Source organism: Microtus pennsylvanicus, chromosome 19 (genome assembly GCF_037038515.1).
Source record: "Microtus pennsylvanicus isolate mMicPen1 chromosome 19, mMicPen1.hap1, whole genome shotgun sequence".
NCBI classification, from domain to species: domain Eukaryota; kingdom Metazoa; phylum Chordata; class Mammalia; order Rodentia; family Cricetidae; genus Microtus; species Microtus pennsylvanicus.
In genome coordinates this window covers 40,506,906-40,526,589 of record NC_134597.1, presented here as the reverse complement: position 1 = coordinate 40,526,589, position 19,684 = coordinate 40,506,906, and the positions used below count along the sequence as shown (strand labels likewise).

Below are 19,684 nucleotides of genomic sequence, written 5' to 3'. Positions count from 1 at the left end.
CTTATATAGGACTTCTTAGTCACAGAGTATTCCCAGGGAGAAGGTTCTCATGGTGGGAATTGGTTAGATGTCAATCTCTGATCTTGAACAATGCAGAGATTGGCTGGATTTCATGTTCAGGGGTTGGTAGATCTTGAGCTTAGGGATTAGCTGGTTTTGTGCTCAGTTGGTCAAGGGTAGAGTGTGTTTCTTTGGCTTTTGTTTTAGAGTCAAAGTGTGTTCTATCACTTGCCTTTTATAGTCTTTTAAGTCTGATTTCAGGGTCAGGTGTTTCTTTCATTGGCTCTGGATTCAGAAACAAAGTGTATTTCCTTGTCTTGGTTTTAGAGTCAGGATGTATTTCTTTGTCTCCAGTTTCAGAGTCAAAATTATGTATTTCACTGTCTCTGATTTCAGAGTCAGGATGTGTTTTTTTTTGGCTGGCCCATTTACCCTACACATAGGACTTCATAAATTCATTTTACCATGAGTTTGTAAGTACAAACAGTATACAAATGACATCATAATGCTTGAAAAGATTGTTAACACTGTCAAATTTATTTCTACAGAAGAAATAGCTCTGTGTAGTAGGCAGAAGATCCTTGTTCATTCCTGGCTGCCTAGACCCAAAACAATGACACAGAAACAATATTAATTAAAACACTGCTTGGCCTATTAGCTTAAAATTCTTTTTTTTTTTTTGAGACAGGGTTTCTCTGTGGCTTTGGAGTCTGTCCTGGAACTAGCTCTTGTAGACCAGGCTGACCTCACACTCACAGAGATCCGCCTGTCTCTGCCTACCTAGTGCTGGGATTAAAGGCATGCACCACCACCGCCCAGCTAGCTTAGAATTCTTATTAACTAACTCTGACATCTTTTTTTTTTTTTGGTTTTTCGAGACAGGGTTTCTCTGTGGTTTTGGAGCCTGTCCTGGAACTAGCTCTTGTAGACCAGGCTGGTCTCGAACTCACAGAGATCTGCCTGCCTCTGCCTCCCGAGTGCTGGGATTAAAGGCGTGTGCCACCATCGCCTGGCTAACTCTGACATCTTAAATTAACCCATTCCTATTATTTTGTATTTTACCACAAGACTTGTGATTTACCAGTAAGATTCCAGGGCATCTGTCTCCAGACTCCAGATACATGGAGTCTGACTCCACTTTCTTTTCTCCTCTATCTCTGCTTGGAATTCCTGCCTTGCTCTATTCTGCCCTGCTATAGACCCAAAGCAGCTTTTTTTTTTTTATTAAACAAAGGCAACAAAATATATTCACAGCATACAGAGGGGAATACCAAATCACTTTGTAGCTGATTATAAATATTTTGGCTAAAGATCTGACCAAATACTGTATAATAAGAAGTCCTCTTTTTTATTTCAGGTAGTCAATGTCTACTGTAATATGCAAAGATTTTAAAAGATTGCTGCAAATAAAAATTTTACTCCTATATAAAGCACAAATTTTTCCACACTGAGTACATTTATAGGGTTTCTCTGCAGTATGATTTTTTTTCTCATGATTTAGATTATTCATACATGCAAATGCTTTATCACACTGATTACATTCATAGAGTTTATCCCCAGTGTGTGATCTTTTATGCATTTGAAGTGTACTGTGATGTACAAAGGCTTTACCACACTCATTACATTCATAGGGTTTGTCTCCAGTATGTGTTAGTATGTCTTTGAAAATGACTATAATAAACAAAGCCTTTACCACACTAATTACAAACACAATGTTTCTCTCCAATATAGGTTCTTTTATGCTTTCGGAGGTTACTGTGACATGCAAAGGCTTTACCACACTGATTACATTCTGTAGTAATAAGGGCGGTGGGGCTGCATTCCCAGCACCCCGGCCGCCTGCACTGCTAGCTTATGCCCCAAAATAATTACAGGGACACTGTATTCTTTTAAACACTGCTTGGCCCTTTAGCTCTAGCACTTATAGGCTAATTCTCACATCCTGATCAACCCATCTCTAATAATCTGTGAGAACCGGTCTTACCGGGAAGATTCTAGCCTAGTCCATCCTGGGTCTGAGCTTCATGGCGTGTCTGCCCAGGAGCGGGGCATGGCATCTCTCTGAGGTGTCTGCCCTGAGAGGAGAGCTGTCGAGTCTGAGCTCACTTCCTCTTCCTCCCAGCGTTCTGTTCTGTTTACTCCACCCACCTATCTTCTAACCAATAAAATGGGCCAAGGCAGTTCCTTTATTAGCCAATGACCTTCCTCCATCAACATTCATAGGGTTTCTCTCCAGTATGGCTTCTTTCATGCCTTTGTAGATTACTGTGACATGCAAAGGCTTTACCACACTGGTTACATTCATAGGGTTTCCCTCCAGTATGAGTTCTTTTATGCTTTCTGAGGTAACTGTGACATGGAAAGGCTTTACCACACTGATTACATTCATAGGGTTTCTCTCCAGTATGGGTTCTTTCATGCCTTTGTAGATTACTGTGACGTGCAAAAGCTTTACGACACTGGTTACATTCATAGGGTTTCTCTCCTGTATGGGTTCTTTTATGCTTTCTGAGGTAACTATGACATGCAAAGGCTTTACCACACTGATTACATTCATAGAGTTTCTCTCCAGTATGGCTTCTTTCATGCCTTTTTAGATCACTGTGACATGCAAAGCCCTTACCACACTGGTTACATTCATAGGGCCTCTCTCCAGTATGGGTTCTTTCATGCCTTTGTAGATTACTGTGACATGCAAAGGCTTTACCACACTGGTTACATTCATAAGGTTTCTCTCCAGTATGGGTTCTTTCATGCCTTTGTAGATCACTGTGACATACAAAGGCTTTACCACACTGGTTACATTCATAGGGTTTCTCTCCAATATGCCTTTTTTCATGTGTTTGAAGAGTACTGTTATGTGCAAAGGTTTTAAAACATTGATTACATTCATAGGGTTTCTCTCCAGTATGAGTTCTTTTATGCTTTCGAGGTAACTGTGACATGCAAAGGCTTTACCACACTGGTTACATTCATAGCGTTTCTTTTCAGTGTATGTCTTTTTATGCATTTAAAGATGACTGTGATGTGAAAAGGCTTGACCACACTCATTTCCTTTATAGGGTTTTAATCTAGTAGGTGTTTTTTCAGGCATGTGAAGATGACTGCCACATGTAATGGCTTTAATACATTGAGTATATGCAGAAGTTTTCTCTCTAGTTTGACTTTTTTCATGCCTACAATGATAATGGTACATGTGAAAGCATTACTACATTTAATACATTGTTGAATTTTTTATCCGTATGAATTAATTTTACAATTTAGTCCTTTTTTAAAGAGGAATTAAATGTTAATGTTTTATTACCATGTTTACAATTTTGTTTTTCCCCATTATTAAGGCTTGCTTTTCATCTTTGAAGATACATGATTCACATTTACAGAATCTTTTTTCTACATGAGAATTTTCATGTATTTGAAGAGAACTGAAAAAACTCAGAGCTTTACCACTCTTATTGCATTCATGTGTCCTCTACTGTGAGTGATACTACATTTGCTAAGTAAAGTAGGACAAAGAGAAATATTTGTACAGTCCTAGTACTCATGGTGCTTTTCTGAAATGTGAGATTGTTGATATATTAACAATGAGGCTATAAAACTAATTACTTGTATACTTTTATATCAAATTCAACATGTATACTCAACATGGAGACTGCTACACATCTTCTGTTTGTTCTGAGAGAGAGGTATGCTATATCTTTTCACATCCCTATGCTCATGTGGCTTGTATCCAGAGTAACATATGATATACCTAGTAAAGGAAGAATAACAAATACAAGATTTCCACATTGAGATCACACTTTATGTCCTCATAGACTTGTGGCATCTGGATTAAGGCCTCTCCACAACAGCTGCCCCTTGATTCATGACTCTAACTGCCCCCTCACTGAACTTAACACAGTCACAAGTATATGGGTTAAACTACCTTTTCTATGGACTATTAGTGTAATAGAGAGTTTTAGAGATATACTTATCATCTTTTCAACATGTATATCTTTTATAATATGAATAATATGAAATAAACAGACAATTTTACAGTATAGTTCTCATTGTATTATGATTCAAATGGTAATATAAGTTAAGACATTGTTTCCTTGACTTCTTTCTTAAAAGAATGACTTGCAAATGCAGTTCACCTATCTGAAATTAAGGTATATGATTTTGTGAGAATTTAATAATTATCAATGCATGTTATTATATACACTGCTGCTGTTGTTTAAAACATATAGGATGTATTACAATTCTTCAGAGGTATATTTGTATATATATAAATGAAAATTACCTTTCATGTCTTCTAGAACTTTGACAATGTTCTTCAACATTATGGTCTTCCCAACTGTATCCTAAAATATAGTGCCAGACATTATATATTAAAAATTGTAAAAAAAATTTAGCCACCATTTGTAGTAAACCTTACAACCATGCCTGATTTATTTACCCCATTCTACTTTCTCAATCATATTACAAAAGAGCACCATTAACCAATGAACAGTTGTCCCCTTATTTGAAACATGAAAGATAATTCAGCCCTACCTATAGTAGTGAGGTTTCTGTAGGTCTTCACCATCACATCTTTGTAGAGATTCTTCTGGGAAGGATCCAGCAAAGTCCATTCTTCCCAATTGAAGTCGACATGCACATCATCATGGGTCACTGTATTCTAAAATATGCCATACATGTGTACAACCAAAAGCACGATTCTGACAACACTGTAAATGTATACTTCTTTGACAGTATAGTCATATAATTCTGGTGCTCCCCATACTTACTCCATGACACAGACATCATAATTTAATCACCAAGTCACTTTAGAAGCAAAATGAATAGGAGGCTCACCTCTGTCATTTCTGACCCTTTGAATGGGATATCACCTTACAAGAGAAATGCCTACTGACCAACAATGAAAGATATGTAAACAGATCAAGAGTACAGAGTACAGATAAGAGAAACTGTATGAAAGGTTAATACCTACCTACAAAAAGAAAAATAAGATGAAAAAGCCAGATGTATTGAATCATACCTCTAATCCTTATACTCAAAAGGCAGAGGCATGTATATCTATCTTCCTCTGAGTTGAATACCAGCCTAGTCTATGCAATCACTTCTAGGACAGCAAGAAATACATATTAAATATCTGTTTCACATGAAAAATATCAAACAAATATAAAAGAAATAACTCACAGGTTTTTACTGGTTTCTACAAAGAGTTATGCATTCACTTGAACTCTTTATTCATCTACCAGAAACCTGAAGTGTCCCAATTTTAACTGCAATGTAAATAAGATTTTACTAAAAGCACTGTGTGTTTAAAGTTACAAATTGACAAATGAAAACAATAGCAATGAATATGCTGATTATAAATAATCAACACAGAGCAAAAAAGATAGATCAACAGTAAATAGTCCTCCTGGTCTTGCATACAGGTGGGCTCAAGGACTTACATGGGGGATCATAACTATCCATTGTTCCCAGCTTAGGGTTTCTAATACCATCTTTTGATCAGTGTAAAGACCAGGTACTCACATGGTGCATATCCATGCATACCGGTAAAATACGTAGAGGTAGGCAGAGTAGACAGGATTGAATTCTGGAAGGAAGAAGGCAGAGTCATAGAGAACCACCATGGAGGTGCCAATATCAGACATGCTGCATCTTTCCCGGTAAGCCACAACCTTGTGGTGATATCCAGATTACTAGAAATGGGTTAAATCAATATATGAGAGTTAGCCAATAAGAGGCTACAGATAATGAACCAGGTAGTATTTAAGTTAATACAGCTTCTGTGTGATTATTTTGGGTGTAAGCTAGCCAGGACGACAAGCAATCCCATCTTTGTCGCCAAGAAGGGAACAAAGGGCCACCCTCCTCCTCCTACAAAAATATTCTTTTTAAAATAAAAATTCAAAACAAACAAAACAGGCAGGAAGAAGTTTATGCACCTGCAATCCAATGACTCAGAAGGCACAGGCAGTATTAATGTCATGAATACATGCCATTCTGGGAAACATAATGAAACCTTCTGACAAATTTTAAAATTCAAGATATGGGCGAAGCTCAGTACAATAGCATATGCTTGATAGGAACCATCATACAACAATATTAAAACAAAAGCCAGGAATGCTGGCCCACTTTTAATCCCAGCACTTGGGAGTCAGAGTCAAAAGATCTGTGAGTTTGAAACCAGCCTGGTATATAGAGCTAGTTTCAGGACAGCTAGGGCTACAAAGACAAACCTTGTCTCCAAAAATAAACAAATAAAAATGAAAACAGTGGGCTATTAAACCACCTAGGCACCAAATAGCAGCTAATTCTACTGAATCTTGTGTGATTTAGTGTTAGAATTTATGATGGTGGGGAAGTTATGACAGCAAAAGAAGAAAGCTGACTGATTAGTTTCAACCACAACATGGTAGGCACAAAAAACAGGAAATGGGTTGAGGCTACAGAAACTCATATTGTGGGATTCCCTTCTGTATGCTGTGATTATCATTAGTTAATACAGGAACTGCTTTGGGCTTAAGCAGAGCTATGGGAAAGAACTTAGCTAGGTGGGGAAAACTAAACTGAATGCTAGGAGAAAGAAAGTGGAGTCAGGGAGAAGTCATGGAGCCCCACCAGAGACAGATGCTGAGAACTTTACTAGGCCACAGTCACATAGCAATACACAGATTAATAAAAATTGGTTAAATTAATATGTAACTGTTAGCCAGTAAGAAGCTAGAGCTAATGGGCAAAGCAGTGATTTATTAATACAGTTTCTGTGTGATTCTTTCAGGGCTGAGCAGCTGGGAACTAACAAGTGGCTTCCCACAACAAACTGGTGCTTGTGTGGCCAACTAAAATCCACTTAAAATCTTAGAGAGCTTGGAAAAGGATTCTAGACACTAAAAAAATAAAGTTTAGCCACATTTATTTCCCCAAATGGGGTTTGCTTACTGGTGACATGCTGCGGTTCCTTTAAGAGAGTTTTTCTGATTTAGAGATAGCAGGAAAAAAACCTGCACCATTTTGAAATGCCGGCTTTCTGGACTGTGCTGCCACCGTGAACTCTTGACTTTCTGGAGGACCAGCTATGGGCTCTGTGAGCAGATTGCTACCGGCAACTTAGATCCCCTATATGCCTGAAAATGGGGCAATGGACTGGATGGAGCAAGCAGGCAGGCCGTATTTGCTCTACCAATGGCACAGCATAAGTTCCACAGTGCTTAGCATTTTAAGAAGTGCTCCTAAACAGTAAAGAATTACAGACACACAATAGGACAGATTCATACCTAAAAGATCTCTAAATGAGACATGGTGTGTTTAAAAAATGTACATAGGCTTGGGAGAGAGAAGAAAACTATAGAAAGTTATAAAAAGAAGTAAATGGTTTATAAAAATGAAACAAAAGTCTTTAGAGAGACAGAGTATAGAAAATCATAAATTAAAGGAGTAAAGATAATAAAATAAATATTAAAAAGTAATAGAATAAAAAAATAAGCCACATAAACATGGACTATATACAGAGTCTCTGGATTATGTATATTATTGTGTTTTCTTTAATTTTTTTTGGCTGTAAAGGAGCTAAGTAACCAACATATATATTTTAAAGGTATCATGTCTTCAGGATTTGGGTCTAAGGATTTGTTGCTTTGCAAAAGAGGTTCTCTTTTTTTCCCACAAAGGATGAGAACCTGTGGAATCCCTCCAGACTAATGTGGTTTGATGAAGCAAGACTGCCCAAAAAGTCACTATGATCACACCCAAAAAATTACTTCACCAAATAAAGAGCAGGAAGCAGTTTGAAGAGAACTATGCCCATATTCCCAAATACTGTTCATAAATGTTTGTTTACATTTAAAAGGGAATATGCTATAGAGATTTGCATTGGTATGGATCTTGGTTCATTGATACTATTTTAAGGTCAATTTTATTTGTGCATTTCTGCTCTTGATTAAGTCATTGTATTTGTTTAGCTCATTTAAAAATGTAATGTATAATTAAAATATAGGTAAATAGAGAGTCATCTATAATAGTAATAGTTAGTAGCATATTAGATTTCCTCGATGTATAGAAATGTATTTCAGATAGATAGGGATTCTTCAAATCTTTCATAGACTTTCAGAATATGACCTTTAAAATGTTTTAAGAGCTTAAGACTTTTCATGACAATGAGACACATCTGCTCCTGGCAGCAGCAATCTACTTCAAGAGGATAATCAGCATCGAAGAGGCTCCTTATGGAGTTGGTTAGCCATTTGGGCAAGAAACTGCTCTAGGCTGGACTGCTTGATGAACTAGACATGCAGGACTCACAGGGTTCCTGATTCATGAAAGCGTCTGCCAGACATTCTGCAGGACACAGAAGAAGGCAACTGATGGACTTTTCCATTGCAAGGCAGAACAGGTCTTCAAATTTCCTACTTTATGGAAAAGTCTGCTTGATAGTATGGACCTGTGAGCTGAAGATTGAATGCCCCCAACAACACAGAAGAACTTTGGGTGACTATCCAGGCAACAAGATGTCTTTGTCATTTCTAGAGTTTTGGAAGTTGCTTACAATATACTTCCTGTTTACCTAGGTAATATTATATCCTTCTGGAGTCTCTGTTGGAGTTGAAGAATTGGGAGGTGATATGGAATTCCTCTCTCTATGCTGTGATTATCATTGTTTAATAAGGGAACTGTTTTGGACCTATAGCAGAGCTATAGGGCAGAACTTAGGTGGGGTGGGGGTAACTAAACTGAATGCTGGGAGGAAGAATGCGGAGTCAGAAAGAAGTTATGTAGCCTTGCCAGAGACAGATTCTGGGAACATTAGCTGGTAAGCCACAGCCACATAGTGTTATACAGATTAATAGAAATGGGTTAAATTAAAATGTAAGAGTTAGCCTTAAATAAGAAGCTAAAGCTAAAAGGCCAAGCAGTGATTTAATTAATACAGTTTCTGTGTGATTATTTCAGGGCTGAGCAGCTGAGAACAAACAAGTAGCCCTCTTTACTACATCATATCACAGCCCCAATGAGAGATTTTATCCAGAGAGGCTCCTCCTACTAATGATTTCACAAGCAATCAAATGAAAGTTACCAAGAAGAGGCACATGTTAAAATACATCTTCTTATCTGGGAGGTTTTCATTCAATCAATTAAATTCTAACCTGGGTCACTAGAGGCTTATGTTCATCCAAGAAGAAAATTAATTTGGTCATTTCAATGATACTCATAGTCTGCAATAGCCCCTACACTTTTCAAATGTTAAAATCTCTTCTGATGCTCAAAACAATCACTTGACAGTGACTTGTGGACAGAGGTTTCTGTCCTACCTGGTCTCAGTCATTCAATCCCAGAGAAACACACAGAGGTCTACATTAATTATAAACTGGTTGGCCTATTAGCTCAGGCTTTTTATTAACTAATTCTCACATCTTGCATTAGTACATAATTTTTGTCTGTGTTAGCCACAGGGTTTGGTACCTTTAATCAGTGAGGCATTCTCATCTTGTTTCCTCTATGTCTGGGTGATGACTGCAGACTTAGCCTTTCCTCTTCCCAGAATTCTCCTGTTCTGGTCACCCCACATATCCTTCCTGCCTGGTTACTGGTAATCAGCATTTTATTAAACTAATACAAGTGACAAATCTTTGCAAGGTACAAGACCAGTGTCCCACAGCAAATAACATCTTGTAAAAATCAGAAAACAGGGATGGAACCCGGTCGCAGAGGCGGACGGAACATGGTCGCAGAGGCGGACCAGCGGCAGCAGAAGACGCAGGCCACAGGAAACGGGAACCATTGTGGCAGCAGAAACAGGCTGCAAGGACCACACACCGAGACCAGATCGCCCCACATCAATTAAATCAAAGAGGTAGGCCTTTGGTTGGTGAAGTCCCTGGCAAAGGAGGAGCCAGGCCCTATTCCTGAAGACCCTTCTGAGGGGTGAGAGGGACCATGGCCCCCCGGCAGGAACCAGGAAACAGAGTGAGGGCATTTTGTAAGAGGAGCCCCTGGCCAGCAGGGAAACCTGAACCAGTTTTAAAAGACCCATTAGATAGCATCCATAGGAGGAGATGGGCAGGCTCCAAGGCAAGAATTCACCCAATAATCTGAAAAACAGCATGAAAACACCAGAACCCAACGATCTTACAACAGAAGGTCTTCAACACCCTAACACAAAAGAAGTGGAAAAAATTGACTTTATGAAAGCAATAGAGTCCCTTAAACAACATGTGAAAAATGCCCTTATAGAAATGGATGAGAAGTATAACCAAAAGTTTGAAGAAATGAGTAAATACGTACATAATACCCTGGGAAACCAAGAAAGAACAATCAAACAGGTAATGGAAACAGTTCAAGATTTGAAAACTGAAATGGAAGCAAGGAAGAAAACACAAACTGAAGACCAGCTGGATATGGAAAATCTAGGTCAACGAGCAGAGCCTACAGAAACAAGCATAATCAATAGAATACAAGAAATAGAAGAAAGAATCTCAGATTCTGAGGACACCATAGAGAAAATAAATGCAATGATCAAAGAAAACTGCAAAGCCAACAAATTCTCATCACAAAACATTCAGGAATTATGGGACACAATAAAAAGACCAAACCCAAGAATAATAGGAATAGAAGAAGGAGAAGAGTCGCAGCTCAAAGGGCCAGAAAATATTTTTAACAAAATATTGGAAGAAAACTTTCCCAACATAAAGAAAGATATTCCTTTGAATATTCAAGAAGCATACAGAACACCAAACAGACTGGATCAAAGAAAAACATCCCCTCGCCATATAATAATCAAAACACAAAATATACAGGTTAAAGAAAGAATATTAAGAGCTGCAAAGGAAAAAGGCCAGGTAACTTATAAAGGTAAACCGATCAGACTTACACCTGACTTCTCTATGGAAACAATGAAAGCCAGAAGGTCCTGGATAGAAGTACTGCAGAAGCTAAGAGACCGTGGATGCAAGCCCAGACTACTATACCCAGCCAAGCTTTCGTTCACTATAAATGGAGAAAACAAGACATTCCAAAATAAGAACAAATTTAAACAATACATAGCCACGAATCCAGCCCTACAGAAAATAATAGAAGGAAAATCGCAACCAAGGAATCCAACATTGCCAACACTGCCTACAATAACTGATGCATCTAGCGACCCTTCACTAGCACAACTCAAAGAAGGGAGACACACAAATTCTACTTCCAAAAACAATAAGAATATCCAGAATTAACAACCACTGGTCATTAATATCACTTAATATTAATGGTCTCAATTCACCTATAAAAAGGCACAGGCTAAGAGATTGGATACGAAAACAGGATCCAACATTCTGCTGTTTGCAAGAAACACATCTCAACCACAAAGACAGGCATCTACTCAGAGTAAAGGGTTGAGAAAAGGTCTTTCAAGCAAATGGTCCTAAGAAAAAAGCAGGTGTGGCCATATTAATTTCTAACAAAACTGACTTCAAACTAAAATCAATCAGAAGAGATTGAGATGGACACTTTATACTCATAACAGGAACAATTCTTCAGGATGACGTCTCAATCCTGAATATCTATGCCCCTCATATAAAAGCACCCACTTATGTAAAAGAAATATTACTAAAACTCAAGGCAGACATTAAACCACACACACTAGTAGTAGGAAACTTCAATAAACCTCTTTCAGCAATGGACAGGTCAATCAGACAGAAACCTAAGAGAATTAAGAGAACTACTGGAGGTAATGAAGCAAATAGACTTAACAGACATCTATAGAACATTCCACCCAAATAGGAAAGAATATACCTTCTTCTCTGCAGCTCATGGAACCTTCTCGAAAATTGACCACATACTTGGAAACAAAGGAAACCTCCACAGATACAAAAAAATATCAGTGTCCACCTGTGTCTTATCAGATCACCATGGATTACAGTTAGAAGGCAAAAACCACGCTACCTCCAGAAAACCAACAAACTCATGGAAACTGAACAGTCAATTACTGAACCATACCTCCTGGGTCAAGGAAGAAATCAAGAAAGAAATTAAAGTCTTCCTTGAATTTAATGAAAATAAAGGGACAACATAATCAAACCAATGGGACACTATCAAAGCAATGCTAAGAGGAAAGTTCATAGCACTAAGTGCCCACTTAAAGAAAACGGAGAAAGCATACATTGGAGACTTAACAGCACACCTGAAAGCTTTAGAAAATAAAGAAGCAGACGTGCCCAGGAGGAGTAGAAGACTGGAAATAATTAAACTGAGGGCTGAAATCAACAAAATAGAAACACAGAGAAAACAGTCCAAAGAATGAATGAAACAAAAAGTTGGTTCCTGGAGAAAATCAACAAGATCGACAAACCCCTATCCAAAATAATTAAACAATAGAGAGAGAACACGCAAATAAATAAGATCAGAAATGAAAAGGGGAACATAACCACAGACACAGAGGAAATTCAGAGACTCATTATATCTTACTACAAAAGCCAATATGCCACAAAACTAGAAAATGCAAAAGAAATGGACATTTTTTTAGATAAGTACCATATACCAAAGCTGAACCAAGACCAGGTGAACAATCTAAATAGACTTGTTACTCACAAAGAACTAGAAACTGTTATCAAAAATCTCCCCTCCAAAAAGAGCCCAGGACCATATTGTTTCATTGCAGAATTCTATCAGAACTTCCAAGAAGAGCTAATACCTATAGTCCTTAATGTATTTCACAATATAGAAACAGAAGAGGCATTGCCAAATTCCTTTTATGAAGCTACAGTTACCTTGATACCAAAACCACACAAAGACCCAACCAAGAAAGAGAATTACAGGCCTATCTCACTCATGAATATCGACACAAAAATTCTCAATAAAATACTGGCAAACCGAATTCAAGAACACATTAGAAAAATTATCCATCATGATCAAGTAGGCTTCATCCCAGAGATGCAGGGCTGGTTCAACATACGAAAATCTATCAATGTAATCCATCATATAAATAAACTGAAAGAAAAAACCATATGATCATTTCATTAGATGCTGAAAAAGCATTCGACAAAATTCAATATCCCTTTATGATAAAAGTATTGGAGAGATTAGGGATACAAGGGTCATACCTAAAAATAATAAAAGCTATTTACAGCAAGGCAACAGCTGACATCAAATTAAATGGAGAATAACTCAAAGCCATCCCACTAAAATCAGGACACGACAAGGATGTCCACTCTCTCCATACCTCTTCAATATAATGCTTGAAATTCTAGCAATTACAATAAGACAACATAAGGGGATCAAGGGGATTTGTATCAGAAAAGAAGAAGTTAAGATCTCGTTATTTGCAGATGATATGATAGTATACATAAGCGACCCCAAAAACTCTACCAAAGAACTCCTACAGCTGATAAACACCTTTAGTATTGTGGCAGGATACAAGATCAACTCCAAAAAAACAGTGGCCTTTCTATACAATAAGGATAAGGAAACAGAGAAGGAAGTTAGAGAAGCATCACCTTTCACGATAGCCACAAATAGCATAAAATATCTTGGGGTAACTCTGAAAAAGGATGTGAAAGATCTATTTGACAAGAACTTTAAGTCTTTGAAGAAAGAAATTGAAGAGGACACCAGAAAATGGAAGGATCTCCCTTGCTCCTGGATTGGGAGGATCAACATAGTAAAAATGGCAATTTACCAAAAGCAATCTATAGATTCAATGCAATCCCCATCAAAATCCCATCAAAATTCTTCTCAGATCTGGAGAAGACAAAATCAACTTTATATGGAAAAACAAAAAACCCAGGGTAGCCAAAACAATCTTATACAACAAAGGAGCGTCTGGAGGCATTACCATCCCTGACTTCAAATACTGCTACAGAGCTACAGTATTGAAAACAGCTTGGTATTGACATAAAAACAGAGAAGTCGACCAATGGAATCGAATAGAAGACCCTGACATTAACCCACAAATGTAAGAACACCTGATTTTCGATAAAGGAGCTTAAAAGTATACAATGGAAAAAAGAGAGCATCTTCAACAAATTGTGCTGGCAAAACTGGATGTCAACCTGTAGAAGAATGAAAATAGATCCATATCTATCACCATGCACAAAACTCAAGTCCAAATGGATTAAAGACCTCAATATCAGTCTGAACACACTGAACCTGATAGAAGAGAAAGTGGGAAGTACTCTACAATGTATGGGCACAGGAGACCACTTCCTACGTATAACCCCAGCAGCACAGACATTAAGGACCTCATTGAATAAATGGGACCTCCTGAGACTGAGAAGCTTCTGTAAAGCAAAGGACACTGTCGCTAAGACACACAGGCAACCCACTGACTGGGAGAAGATCTTCACCAACCCCACAACTGACAAAGGTCTGATCTCCAAAATATATAAAGAACTCAAGAAACTAGACCATAAAAGGCTAATCAACACAATTATAAAATGGGGTACTGAGCTGAACAGAGAATTCTCAACAGAAGAAGTTCAAATGGCCAAAAGGCACTTAAGGTCATACTCAACTTCTTTAGCGATCAGGGAAATGCAAATCAAGACAACTTTAAGACACCATCTTACACCTGTCAGAATGGCTAAAATCAAAAACACCAATGATAGCCTTTGTTGGAGAGGTTGTGGAGAAAGGGGTACACTCATCCATTGCTGGTGGGAATGCAAACTTGTGCAACCACTTTGGAAGGCAGTATGGCGGTTTCTCAGGAAATTCGGGATCAACTTACCCCTGGACCCAGCAATACCACTCTTGGGAATATACCCAAGAGAGGCCTTATCATACAACAAAAGTATATGCTCTACAATGTTCATAGCAGCATTGTTTGTGATAGCCAGAACCTGGAAACAACCTAGATGCCCTTCAATGGAAGAATGGAAGAAGAAAGTATGGAATTTATACATATTAGAGTACTACTCAGCAATAAAAAACAAGGACTTCATGAATTTTGCATACAAATGGATGGAAATAGAAAACACTATCCTGAGTGAGGTAAGCCAGACCCAAAAAGAGGAACATGGGATGTACTCACTCATATTTAGTTTCTAGCCATAAACGAAGGACATTGAGCTTATAATTAGTGATCCTAGAGAAGCTAAATAAGGAGAACCCAAAGAAAAACATATAGGCATCCTCCTGAATATTAACCTTCAGCAAGCAATGAAAGGAGACAGAGACAGAGACCCAAATTGGAGCACAGGACTGAAATCTCAAGGTCCAAATCAGGAGCAGAAGGAGAGAGAGCACGAGCATGGAACTCAGGACCGCGAAGGGTGCACCCACACACTGAGACAATGGGGATGTTCTATTGGGAACTCAGCAAGGCCAGCTGCCCTGAGTCTGGAAAAGCCTGGGATAAAACCGGACTCTCTGAACATAGCGGACAATGAGGACTACTGAGAACTCAAGAACAATGGCAATGGGTTTCTGATCCTACTGCACGCACTGGCTTTGTGGGAGCCTAGGCAGTTTGGATGCTCAAATTACTAGACCTGGATGGAGGTGGGGGTTCCTTGGACTTCCCACAGGACAGGGAACCCTGATTGCTTTTCGGGCTGGGGGGAGACTTAATTGGGGGAGGGGGAGAGAAATGGGAGGCGGTGGCGGGGAAGAGACAGAAATCTTTAATAAATAAATAAATTTAAAAAATCAGAAAACAAGTTACATCTTTCCAACATACAATGGTATAGAATATGGAACACCATTTACACTGCAAAATAGAGAAATGGAGACATAGTGGGAGAAGATTGAACCAAGAGAAGATTGAAGCATAGCAGGACAAATATTAAATCCTGTAGCTCTGTCTCTGATACACAAGGCTTCAGTTTCAAAGGGCTTAGATGGCCCTATCCCTGCATCTAGTTTTCGTTTTTTTTTTTTGAGACAGGGTTTTTCTGTAGCTTTAGAGCCTGTCCTGGAACTAGCTCTTGTAGACCAGGCTGGCCTCGAACTCATAGACATCTACCTGCTCTGCCTCCCGAGTGCTGGGATTAAAGGCATGCACCATACCACCCAGCCCTGCATCTTTTCATATATCTCTGTGGTTAATTTCACTCCCTATATTCAGCTAGTTCTCCACAGAAGATGTTTTATAGTTTAGGCATCTCAATATCTTATGCTATCAAAATGCAACCTAGGCTGTATCAAAATACAACCCTGGCTGTTGTGGAATATTATTGTAAGATGTGTTATATTTGTTTATGTTGTGAAACAATTGTTTCAATGATACAAATATGTGTTGCATTCTTTTATGTTGCATGTGTATAATTCTGTGAAGCTATGATACTGGGCTGGTCTAAAATACCTATTTGGCCTAATGAACAGTCAGTAGCTTGGTAGAAAAGTATAAGAAGGGCTGGCAAGCAGAAACAATAAACAGGAGGAGAAATCTTGGAGGAAAAAAAGGAAGGATGACCAAGAAAAGGAGAGAAAAGTATGGGCCAGTGACTCAGATACACAGCAAGCCACAGAATAAGAAGTAAATAAAAATTTATACAGAATAGAGAAAGATAAAAGCCCAGAAGCAAAAGGTAGATGGGACAATTAGTTTAGAAACGCTGGCTAGAAACAAGACAGCCTAAGACCAGAAATTTATAATAATAATAATAATAATAATAATAATAATAATAATAATAATAATAATAAGCCTCAGTGTATGTCACTTTTTGAGAGCTGGGTGGCAGACCTCCAAAAGAGTAAAAACAACAACACCAGGTTTTGTCCTCACAGCTTCATGGTATGAACTCTCACAATCTCTTCACTGGGTTTCTGTCTCTGCCAAACATGGATGCCAGTAACAATGCTGAATTGTAACCACAAACTAAAAACCCAGTACCCTCAATTTTGATTCTTTCTTGTTTCCAGGACCAGCACATGATGAGTGGTCCTGAAAAGCTTAACTTCTTAATTGACAGACACTAACACACTTGGACCACAGGTGTAGCAGATTTTGTATGAAATTGCTTCCTAGGATTAGGAATCACTTTGCTTACTCCTTACATAAATTGAAGGTTTATGTGGATGGAGTCTTACTCCTGGAGCACCTTGCTAGACTTCCATTCCATGGCAAGGGCCTGTCTATAATAGTAATAAACTCCTTGAAAATCCCTGCTTCTTTCAGTAATTGGTGGCCACCTGAAACTACCTTTTCATTTTCATTTATTTCAGCCCCACGTGTTTTCTTTTTACTGTAGACCTGAATGAATCATCAGTAATAACCATCCAACAGATCCAATATTTCATTTAAGGAATCAGCCCATTTTTTTAAATTGTGCTTTACTAAATATCGAGGTAATAGAAAGATTTTGGAGCCAAAATATCAAACAATGACCTCTAGCTTAATCTGTTATGGAGTCTATAATTTCCAACTGAAATCCTATGATCTCAGTCTCTACTTTCTGGCATTCTTCTTAACATTTCTGTCTTCCTGGTCCTATAAGAACAGCCAATTTAGTTCTGTGTAAAACTTTCTATATTTTTTTCACCACCTAAAGTCTAGATATCTTCTACACTGTTTCAAGAGGCATCATTCCCAGGTTCTGCCTAGCAACAATATTACTTTTGGTTTTCCATTTCTTTGTCCTAACTTGCATTTATGTTGCTCTGATTAAATCCTCTAACCAAAATCAGCTCAGACAATGAGTGGGGTAATTTGACTTCATCATTTTTAGAGCTTAGGATAGAAAATCATGTTAATAGTTGAATGCAAAAATCCATGGACAAAGATTGTTTCCTGGCTTTCTCTCTTGCCCAGTCACTCCTTCATTCATGCTAAGATAGCTCCCTTTTGTAGCCCAAGCCCACTTTCTTAGGGATATTGCCACCCTCATTGGAGGAGCCTTCCCACGTGAATCATCAACACAATCTCTCCCAGATACAGCAGTCATGGCTTTTATGAACCACGCCACTCTGAACACAGTTGAGCAAATGTCCTTGTGGTAGGATCTTTTGGATATATATATGGATATAGCTGGGTCTTGAGGTGAATTGACTCACAACTTCCTGAGGACTGCATGTTGATTTCCACATTGGCTGTACAAGTTTGCACTTGTAAAATGAATCCCCTTGCTACATGTCCTTGCCAGTATTAGCTGCCCCTTGATTTATGGAGCTTAACAAATCTAACAGGTGTAAGATAAAATCTCAAAGTAGTTTTGATATTCATTTTCCTGATGGCTAAAGATGTTGAACATGTCTTCAAGTGTTTCTCAGTCACTTTAGATTCTTTTACTGAGAATTCTGTTTAGAGGTGTTCCCCATTATAGTTGGATTATTTGCTTTGTTCTTGTCTAGTTTCTTGAATTCTTTAATATCCTAGGTGAGGAAGCCCATAATCACGTGGAAAAATATGATATTTACTCACTTATAGGTGGATATTAGCAGTTAAGTAAAGTATAATCACAGTAATCACAGTTAATCACAGTACAATCCATAGACACAGACAGGCTAAGTAACAACAGCTCTAGGGGAGATGCATGGATCTCCCTGGTAAGCAGAAATAGAACAGATCTTGTGGGTATCCTGGAGGCAGGGAGGATGGGAAGAGGAAGGATCAGGTGAGCGAGGAAGAGACAGATGTGGAGAAGACAGGGAAAGATGATGGGAATAGAGAAGCTTTTAACAGGGGATGTGGAAACTGTAGTGAAAACATTCTGGAAACTATAAAGGTGACCCTAGTGACTGTTCCTAGTAATCAAGAATATGGAGGTTGAACTAGCCGTTTTCTGTAACCACATAAAGCTCCCAGTGGGACTGGGACACCAAGCCAGCCACAAAATATTCAACCCACTTGTACCACCTGCAAGATATGCTGGGACACTGGTGACTCTGAGATTTCTTAATGGCCAAAAAATGACTGGTCTAACTTGAAGCTCATACTATGAGAGGAAACCCATAACTGAAAACTGCCTAGATGGCCAGGAACCAGAACTTGAATGGCTCAGAGAACAGGGGTAGAACCAAATAACAGCTGACCAAGAAAAGATATCAATAAAATGATTCTTAACTATTTCTTGCTATAATCATAGGTTGACACCTGGCCTACTTGTTATTAAAGAGGCTTCTTCCAGGGGCTGATGGAAGCCCATCAGAGATCCTTACCCAAACATAAGCTTGAGCTGTATTGATCTTGTAGAAGGAGGGTGTGAGGATTGTAGCATTCAGTGGTTGAGGAAATCAGGAGAACATGGCCCACACAATCAACTAAGTAGGGCATATAGTGGCTCAAAGAAAACTGATGTAGCAATCACAGAGTCTTCATGGCTCTGTGCCAGGTCCTCTGCATACATGCTATAGTTCAGCTTGGGGTGTTTGTGAAACTCCTAACTGTAGGAGTCATGGCATCTCTGACTCTTTTGTCTGTTCTTAGGACCCTTTTCCTTCTATTGCATTGGCCTTGTCTAGCCTTGAAATAAGAGTCTGTGCCTAGTCTTATTGCACCTTGGTATGATTTATTTTGTTGATTTCCCTGGGAGGTCTGCTCTTTTTTTTTTTAAGGGAAAAGGAAGCAGTGGGGCTGGGACAATGGGATTTGGTGGGGGAGGAACTGGAATGAGTAGAGGAGGGTGAGAATTGAATCAGGATATATAGAATACGAGAAGAATAAATACAAATAAAAATAAAATGCATTTAGTGTAAGTTCAATGATCCTTATAATCGGTAGCAGCCCAAACATCACAAATGTCCAAAGTCTCTTCTGACATTTTAGACAATCTCTTGA

General features: G+C 38.5%; 1 long non-coding RNA gene across 1 annotated transcript in view; it reads right to left on the bottom strand.

Moving 5' to 3' along the window:
• Positions 1-3,720: 3,720 nt before the first annotated feature.
• Positions 3,721-19,684, bottom strand: part of LOC142838410 (uncharacterized) — a 30,686-nt gene continuing 14,722 nt past the window's right edge. Inside the window, exons 2-4 of the long non-coding RNA XR_012908565.1 lie at positions 4,531-4,657; positions 4,280-4,340; positions 3,721-3,748 (exon numbers count right to left, since the gene is read on the bottom strand). This is a non-coding gene — a long non-coding RNA (uncharacterized LOC142838410). The remainder of the gene's footprint in view (positions 3,749-4,279; positions 4,341-4,530; positions 4,658-19,684) is intronic.